Source organism: Fukomys damarensis, unplaced genomic scaffold (assembly GCF_012274545.1).
Source record: "Fukomys damarensis isolate Sample0158 unplaced genomic scaffold, DMR_v1.0_HiC HiC_scaffold_12, whole genome shotgun sequence".
In the NCBI taxonomy this organism is placed as follows: domain Eukaryota; kingdom Metazoa; phylum Chordata; class Mammalia; order Rodentia; family Bathyergidae; genus Fukomys; species Fukomys damarensis.
Genome location: NW_022900924.1, coordinates 52,766,453 through 52,773,414, shown reverse-complemented (window position 1 = coordinate 52,773,414; position 6,962 = coordinate 52,766,453). Strand labels below are relative to the sequence as shown.

The 6,962-nt window shown below is 52.0% G+C and overlaps 1 long non-coding RNA gene across 3 annotated transcripts in view; it reads left to right on the top strand.

The window, feature by feature from the left end:
• Positions 1 to 4,227, top strand: part of LOC104862325 — an 11,073-nt gene extending 6,846 nt beyond the window's left edge. For all 3 annotated transcript variants that reach the window (XR_004516852.1, XR_780276.2, XR_780275.2), the window contains one exon: positions 254 to 4,227. This is a non-coding gene — a long non-coding RNA (uncharacterized LOC104862325). The remainder of the gene's footprint in view (positions 1 to 253) is intronic.
• Positions 4,228 to 6,962: the final 2,735 nt, after the last annotated feature.

The window sequence follows — 6,962 nt, the reverse complement described above, 5'->3', positions numbered from 1 at the left end:
GTGGTGTTTGGGAATTTTTTTTTTTTTTTTTATGAAAGAAGAACACGGTGAACAGCATTTGAAAAAGAGACACACAAGTCTGCAGGGGGTGGCAAGAGTAACAACCAGTTACACAACAATATTAACAATTACACCTTGCCTTTCTGTAGCACCTGCTCCCAAAGAGCTATAAGTATATTCAAGTTTATTAGGCTGTTTGATCTCATAAAAGTCCCACAAATGGGATGGCATAGTTATGATTGCTATTTTATAGATGAGAAGACTGAGGCCCGGAAATATGCAAGTGATGTGCCCAAGGCCCTAAAGCAAGCAAGTAAGGAAGTAGGTGTACGTCTGCCCTGTTTCTGGAGGTGTCTGGGTGCTTGCTGCGTGGGACTCCCTTCTGGTGTCTGCATTTCTGTGAAGGCAGGACAGAAGAGGTGACTGGCAGCAGGTTGGGAGAATTTTCCTGCACATGGTCACTCAGAGACAGTGAGTCAGGCACTTTATTTTGAGGTCGGTTTCCTCTTTCACTTCCCCAAACAATTGCTGGGGAGTGAGCTCACTTGTCACCTGGTCTCAAACCAAGATCTGACATACTTGCACAGCGGGGCCCTGGAGGGATTAATAATAATGATCCAAAAGGAGGCCAGCACCCCTGTTCCAGGACTCCTGCCCTCTTGGCCAATCACCCCCCAGCTGGAGGGCTTCTCTCTAGCCTGTTCCCACAGCCTCCTGCCTGTTTCTTGACCTCAGTCTCTTTCCCATTCAACCCTCCCTGTGACTGAGCTATGAACAGCTCTCCTCACCTCTCAGAATTCCTCCGGCCTCAGCTTGGCTCTCGAGGCTCCACCCACTCAGGTCCCTAACTATCTTCCCACTTTGGCTCCACCTCTCTTCCTTGGCTATGAAACTGCCTTCAGCCAAGCTGGAGACTGGCCTAGACATGCTTCATGTTTTCCCAACTCCAAGCTTCCTGCCATAGCATTCCCTTGGCCTGGAAAGCCACTCCCACGCTCTCTGGATTTCTACCCATCCTTCAAAGCCTGTGACAAATGTGACCTCCTTCCTGAAGCCCTCCTGATTTCACCACCAGGAAACGCTCTCTCCCTCCTGTGATGTCTCATAGCTCCTGGTACACAGATCTCGACACAAACAACTCTCCGTGTATTGTGGTGGTGCCGTAAAGCTTTGGGTGTTTACAGAGTTATGGAGACTGTGGGATTCTGCAACACTGCTTGTGCACCTCTGTGTCTGTGTGTTTGTGTGAGGTGAAGGGCGGAGCCCTTGTACATCAGGAAGGGATGGGTCATGGCGTCCAGCACTTTTGCTCCGCCAATGAACAGCCAGGCTTCTTTCTTGGAGGACAGAAGTCCCTCACAATCAAACCCACAAACACTCTTGGAGGAAGAAAGGAGAGACGGAAGAAGCGAATACACATATACAGCTCATTTCCTGCATCCCAGGCACTGTGGGAGAGGGGAAATTTCCCACGAGCAATGTGCTCACTTAACACTCAGTAGCTGTAAAGGGCAGAATGAGTAGTACCAAGGGCCAGGCTCACACGGTGGGTGTGCTGAGTGGTGTTCACAGAGCGACTCTGCCAGAGGGTCATGGGACAGGATCAGGCAGGGGATGATGAACCACAGAAAGGTGCCCCCAAGGCCTCAGCTGCTTCCATGGGGTGCGCTGAAGCTTGAGTACTCTTCAGTGATGTTACCCTTAGGGGCAACCAGGCTGGATCTTTGTACTCCTGGGAATGGGCATAACTGGGCACTATGGATGCCTTCAGCTGACGGCATCCCCTGAGAAGCAGTAGCCTCCATCCAGGGACTGTGGATCAGAGAAACGCCTGCCTTACAAGTGTGGCACTGCTGGCAAGCGAAAGGGCTGGGGATTAACCTCAGCCGGCCTGACTCCTGGTGCCCACAGGCTTTGTCCTGAGGTAGTGCGTGGCTTTTAACCTACCTCAGAGGTGAGCATGGCCACCCTGCGTCCAAGATACATCATTCGGTATGAATGGAAGTTCACACCCAGAAGGATCCCTGAAAAGAATGGTCTCCCCTTTCCTGAAAGATCTCAGGCGGATCTAGTGTTAAATGGTAGCTGTGAGAAGGTAGGCACGGGTCCTCTTGTTTTTCTGTTGCTGCCTGGTTTTTAATCCCACTTTGACAACTTTGGGGGTGGGATCTGAGTGCGATATTCAAAATCCTGAACAACCTGGTAAACACCCAGAACCCCAGAGTGGGCTCTGGCAGAGTGGCACCTGCTCCAGATGAGCGTTAAACCTGGGGGCCCAGGGGGCATCCCAGCCTGCGATTCCTGATTAAACCGAGAGGTGGAGCATGTGAGACAGAGACGTCATCTATCCTGGGCCTCTTCCTATTGTGGGGCCTGCACATCAGTCTGCCCCGTATGCTCCTGTGCCTGGCCCAGTTTGCTACACGAAGTCTGTGCGACTGCTGTGGACTCATTTATTAAAACGAGAGGTTTCCAATCCTGTTTCTCCTTGAAACAGAAGAATCTGGTGAAGCCCCTCAGGGGAGGGGAGGCGAGCGGGCCAGGGCAAGGCCTCCTACCCTACTTCAGCTGGAACAGTGCACCTTGTATTTGTTTATGCCTCCATACGGTTTCACTCAGACCCCACATTCCTGAGCTAAAAACAAAAAGCTCAGAAACCACCCGGCTGCACATGATGTGTGAGTGAGGCCCTTCGTGTGTAGCTCTGACACGCTCCGATATAAGTGAGCAAATGGACGGGTGGATGCAGGAACGAGTGAATGAAAGGATGAACTCTTTGCGCACCTAGCCAGCATCAGCCTGATCCCAGCCACACCTGTTCTCAGAGCAGGCGGCCGGCTGTCCCGAGTCCTCTGAAAATCTACACAGATCAGATGCCGATCCCGAAGTCCTGACAATGAGCAGATTCTGCCTATCTCCACCACTGGCCCTGACGAGGGCCTTCCCTTTAGGTGTCTCGGATGTCACTGGGTCTGAACAGGAGAGTCACCCACGGTGAGTTCTCCTGCACTCGTCTTCTTTGGCTCTCCCAGAATGTTGACTCAGCTGAAAGACTCTGACAGCAGCAGCGCAAGTTGCTGGCGGGTTCGGCAGTAGAATCATTAGGTCTTCTCGGTGTGCGTCCCGGGGTGGGGCACTGGATCAGGCTGGCGTCGGTCCCCTTTCATCCCGGGAAAGGGCTCCCAAGTTTGGCCTGGATTTCTTCCCTTATCCTTTTCTCAGCCTCCCCCCACTTCCTTTCCATCCTCCTTTCCTCCCTCTAAAGCAGTAGTGCTCAACCTTGGCTGTGCGTGTTAATTGCTTAGGGAGACGTAAATATTTCCGATGCCCAGAAACTTTTACTATTTGGTTTGGGGCGTGGCCTTGGCAGCAGGACTTTTAAAAGCTCCCCAGGTAATTCTACTGTCCAGCCAAGGTTGAGCATCATGACCTGAGGATGCAGGGGTAGGATCTTCACTTTAGCCGGGGGATTCAGTTGTGTGGGCTGGATTTAGAGCAGAGACATCCATTAGCAGCAGGGGAGGGAAGTAGAGCCTCGCCATACCTCCGGCCCTGTGAGACTCAGGGAGGTCAGTTCTGTTCGGTGTCCAAATGACAAGGTGTGACAGCACCGGGGAACACATCAGAGCACGTGGAGGCTCCAGGGCAGCAATGCACCAGGTCCACAGTGCTGTCGCAGAGCCTCAGGGGCTGCAGTTTGGAGAGCTGTAGACCTCACCAAGGGCCTGGGCAGCAGCACTGTCACAGAGTCTGCTGGCAGCAAGGCCTCCCCTGCAGTGACCACGGGCAGCACACGCAAGGGGTGGAACAGAATGAGAACGGGGAAGACTTCGTGAGATGTGGCGTCCACTTTCAGTTGCACTCCTGTCTGTGACTACATGTGGAATATGCCCAGGGGACCCCACATCACGGAGTGAGCTTGTGGCAGATAGGAGCAAGCACAGTGAAATCTGCTCCTTTTACTGATGGATCTGTGGGATGGTGAAGTGTAGGGTCATAGATGGGAGTCACCGTCGTGAAACTGGTGGTGGTGGCCACGTGGTAAGGTCTGGCTGACATTTGCCAGCCTTGTCTAAACGTGCCCCTTAGCTGCTCGGCCCCATGAGTAGTTTTCTCTCCATACATGAACCACGCAATCGAGGGCTCCTCAAGTCTCACTTCCCCTGCGTGTATGTTCTCAGTGTGAAGTGTTTGCTTTGCTTCCTGTGCAAGTTCTCCCTCTCCTTTTAAAATCATTCTCTCCTAAATTAGAGAACCTCTTTAATTGTTAGCAGGAGCTAGGGCTCTGCTCCTTGCATGGACAATATCATTAAACACTGGAAAATAAACAAACTGGAAAAGTTTAAGACATTTTCAAACCCTTTGTTTCCCAGAGGGCGTCTGGGGGCCCGGGCAGGACAAGGTTCTGCTGGCCTGGGTTTATACTGTGTGGATGACTTGACCCCACCAGCTGTGAGAAGCCAAACTGACAGCGGGGTTGTTTTTACTAAACTTCCCAGGATCGCAAACTTGATTTGGGAGGCATTTGCGCTGATTTGCGCCCAGGTCTCCAGCGACTGATTCGAGCTTCCTCCTCGGGCAGAGTGCATGCTGGGAGTGGGCCAGTGGCTCTGGTGGCTGACAGCTGTTGTAAACCATCGCTGTCCTCCAAAGTTATTCCACAGGGCCAGGGGCGGGGAGGGCAGGGGAGGGGACAGGAGCAGGGGTGTGTGAGAATGTTTCTTTCCATCTTGCTGAAATGTGAATCTAATGAAATGATAATGAGGTTGTGGCCTTTAAGCTCCATTGAGCTTCTTGCGCATTGTAATTTTACCCAGAGTGGGGCTAGTTTTTGAAATGATTAAAACTATTGATTCTTAGGCCTGTGTGGCCAGAATCAGAATTCATTAGAGGCCTGGAGGTGAGGGGTAAACATTTCTCCCTAGTTCCTCTAGGAAACAGATGCATCTTGTGTGAGGCTCTGGCTGGTGCAGGTGCCCCTGACATGATGGCAACGAGACCGATAGAACCCAGCGTCCACACAGCCACAAATTACGAAGGCCCCAGCCATGCCTCTCGGCCCATCCTACCAGGACTTCTCCTCGTTGGAGGAGGAAGCACCTCTGTGCTTAGTCTTGGCTCTAGTTTCTTCTAGGTAGCCTCCAAAGTTTTGAACCAAAGGAGTCCCAGGAGAAAGTCTACTGGGTGGCCTCGGGCCTCCCAAGCACCAGCTTTCTCAGCACCATCAGAGAAACCCTCCTGTCGTGTTGTCACCACTTTGTTGGCTTCCAACATTGTGAGATCTCAGCGGTGAAATTTTAGTCCAGGTTCTCTGGAGCTGAGAGAGGTTGGCATCTTTCAGAAACAATCATACCTAATGATAGAAGAGGCTGAAAAGAAAAGAACCACAGGGAAGTCAACAGCATAAAGATGAGCATGTTCCTAGAGCGTACATGTATTGCTTTACCTCCGGGCTGTTCTTGCCTTAAAGCACTGAAGCAATGCAAACTCTTGGTCTGGCTCCCTCCTGTGTCCCCATGGGGTCCTCCTCCTCCATTCCTGCCATCTTCAAACTGTCAACTCCCATCCTCATCTCTGGCAAACATAAAATATCGCATTCTAACAGCCCACCTGGGGCCGCCACACACGTCCAGATTGTGATCTGAGGACGGTCCTTTATCCACAGTGGACACGGGTCACATAAATGGCTTGGGGAGGCATTTAGGATGCTGCCATCCAGTTGGTGGGACGCAGCCTGGCCAGTGTCCCCTTTGACTCCACTCGAGGCTTGCTGGGCAGTCATGGTTGTCAGGGGCGCACAGCAATAATTTAAGTCAGACTGGAGTTTCAAGGTCTACTCTCAAGGTCATGCACACCGTATCATAGCTACATTTGGAAAATAATGTGGACCGTCTCCAATTTTCAGCTCGCTTTCTGTAAGATCAGCTTAGATGCTCACATCCTGAGACCCTCTCCTAGCACCGGTACCAGGCAGTTAGGATGAGCCTTCCGCTGGCTTTCGGAAGTACAAGAGGCATCCAGGGTCCCAACCCACATCGTATTCCTATTCGCCTGTATTGCTCTATGTCTCCCCACCTTCCACTAGACTGTGGGCTCCTCGAAGGTTTGAATGTTATTCCTTTCTGTGCATCTCATCACCTAGCGCAATATCCGGCATCGATTGCTGAGTGATTACTGAGTAAACGAAGGGAGGAAAGAATTCATGGCGGACGTCACTCGATGCTTAGAGCAACCCTTGTGAGCTAAGCAAGGTAGGAATATGAGCTCTGCTTTCCTGAAGAGAAAAAAAAAAGAGAGAAAGAAATGGAGCACGCAGGAGAGTAGGGCCCTGCTTGGAGGTCACCTGACTCCTGAAGCTGGCGCCAGGGCTGCGGTGTAGTAGCCGGGTGGCTGGGAGAGGCTCCCCGCTCACACTTGCTGGCTGTGATTTGTGTAAGGACCGCGCCATTTGAAAGTCACCTCCCACACAGGTGATTCCCAAGCAGTTCATACCAAGGTCCCCTTTTATCACCTCTCCCCACCCGACCCGCAGCACCCAGGCTTTTCCAGAGTTGGCCTAGCAGATGAGCTACAATCATTCAGTAATAATAACTCCATTTTCTTGATTTTTATTAATAAAAGACATATGCGACATGCCACTCAGTGCTTTCAGTGGAAAGAAAATGAGTTTCCCTCTCTCGGTTAATAAAATCCCACCCGGAGGCAGGCAGTCACCAAACTGCCATCCCCCACTAGGGCTGGCGGCTCCAGGGTGCCCTTGACAGCCAGAGCCCAGCGCCTGCCGGTGACCTCTGAAGCCTGGGGGACAGAGCCATTTGAGCTGCTCCAGCAGAGCCTGACTCCCTCCCGGAGAAGCGTTACTGCCATGTGTCAGCTGCTCAGAAGCAGCCGGAGTGATGTATTCCAAGACCTGTCAGGAGTGAGGGTTTACGGCCAGTTAGGAACCGTAAACCCCTTCCCGC